This window comes from Trachypithecus francoisi, unplaced genomic scaffold (assembly GCF_009764315.1).
Source record: "Trachypithecus francoisi isolate TF-2019V2 unplaced genomic scaffold, Tfra_2.0 Lachesis_group2, whole genome shotgun sequence".
NCBI lineage: Eukaryota > Metazoa > Chordata > Mammalia > Primates > Cercopithecidae > Trachypithecus > Trachypithecus francoisi.
Window position 1 is genome coordinate 110,030,199 of NW_022681465.1, and position 2,021 is coordinate 110,032,219.

Sequence of the window (2,021 nt, forward strand, 5' to 3'; positions counted from 1 at the left end):
GCCTCCCAAAGTACTGGGATTGTAGGCGTGAGCCACTGCCCCGGCCACTCCCTGACCTTTCTATGCTGCACCCAGTGCCCATCCTGTCCTCAGACCTGCCAGGGCCATGACCAACCTGCCAAGGGCGTGGGAAACTTTGTGTGGCCCAGCTGTAGCAGGAGGTGAAGCAAGCAGAAGGTAGGGGATGCTGCTGCCCCAGTAGATTTAGAGGGAGGGTGGGGTGGGGGTGCGGCAAGGCCAGGCAGGTGAGGATGTGTGGGTGACACTATGTGAGTGCCTGTCTCTCCTGGGTGGGGCTGGATGAATGTTTGGGCACAGGCAGTGACTGTCATATGGCCTGGCTGCAGGTTTGGGACAGAAACCAGGTAGGTGGGCTGTGTCAGGCACAGCTACAAACTGTGTCAAGGAAGCAGCCAGAGCAGGGGCCCAGGGAAACTTCTGCCTTGGCAAAAGATATGGGGAGATGGGATGATTTGGGCAGGTCTTCCAAGGCCGTGGTGCTTCATGGAGCCAGGACAAGGAGGGCTATAACCCTGGCTTGCCTGATTGGCTGAGCACAGACAGGGAGAAGGGGTTGTGAGAAGCCCGCTAGATGGATGCCTAAGTGAGAATGGAATGGGTGGGCAGGTGGCTGAGACCCCCAAGACCAGGACTCCACTGTCAGGCCTGTGGCTTCCACAGGCCAATGGGAAGTGTTCCCCTTTGGGCACTCAGGCCATCAGCTTCAACTTCACACCCTTTTCCAGACAAAGTCCCTCAGATAACCTCAAAAGTCACTTCTCCTGGCCTTCCCCAGAGGGGAAAAGAGAGGGGTACCTGTGGACAGGGGGCCCTCAGAGCTGATGGAGGACACAGCAGAGAGACTGCCTACATGTGTGAAGCCCCCAGCACACCTTGCCCAGATGTCAGTCCTTGTTTGAGGCAGACTGTAAAATTATTACAATTTAGACCAGGCGCAGGCCCCATGCCTGTAATCCCAGCACTTTGGGAGGCCATGGCAGGAGGATCTCTTGAGCCCCAGAGTTTGAGCCTGCAGTGACCTATGACTACACCACTACACTTCAACCTGGGCAACAAAGGAAGACCCTGTCACTAAAATAAATAAATAGGCTGGGCATGGTGGCTCACACATGTAATCCCCACACTTTGGGAGGCTGAGGCAGGTGGATCACCTGAGGTCAAGAGTTCAAGACTGGCATGACCAATATGGTGAAACCTCGTCTCTACTAGGAGAGACAGGCAACATGGAACAAAAAGAAACTACCAAAAAAAACAAAAAGAGGCCGGGCGCGGTGGCTCAAGCCTGTAATCTCAGCACTTTGGGAGGCCGAGACGGGAGGATCACGAGGTCAGGAGATCAAGACCATTCCTGGCTAACCCGGTGAAACCCCATCTCTACTAAAAAAAAAAAATACAAAAAACTAGCCGGGCGAGGTGGCAGGCGCCTGTAGTCCCAGCTGCTCAGGAGGCTGAAGCAGGAGAATGGCGTAAACCCGGGAGGCAGAGTTTGCAGTGAGCTGAGATCTGGCCACTGCACTCCAGCCTGGGTGACAGAGCGAGACTCCATCAATAAAAAAAAAAAAAAAAGAAAAGATTCATGAGGTGGTTCAATGCTGCCACTTACACCTGGCTCAGGCACCAGCAGGAGGAGGGCACCCTCCAGAGATTGCAGGTGAAGGGAAAGGACTCCTCCTTGCCCTGGCTGCACCTCCACTACTATCACTGAGGCCTGCAGTACAGAACTGGCAGCTTCCTACCCACCCCAGGCCAGGCTGGGCCCCAAAGCCCTCCTACTCCCCCTTCGTGGCCCCCAAACTTGCTATTGCTGCCACCGTTAGCACTGACACCAACATAACCAGTGCTGCTGTCACCCTCCATGCACCTGCCCACCCTCCAAGGCTCCTATCACCTGGCCTCCACGGGCGCCCTCCTACTGCTCCTGTCAAGCTGCAGTCTTCATCGCCACAACCTCAGGAGGTGAGCCGCAAGCCATGCCATCTGCAGGCTCCAACCTCCAGCTC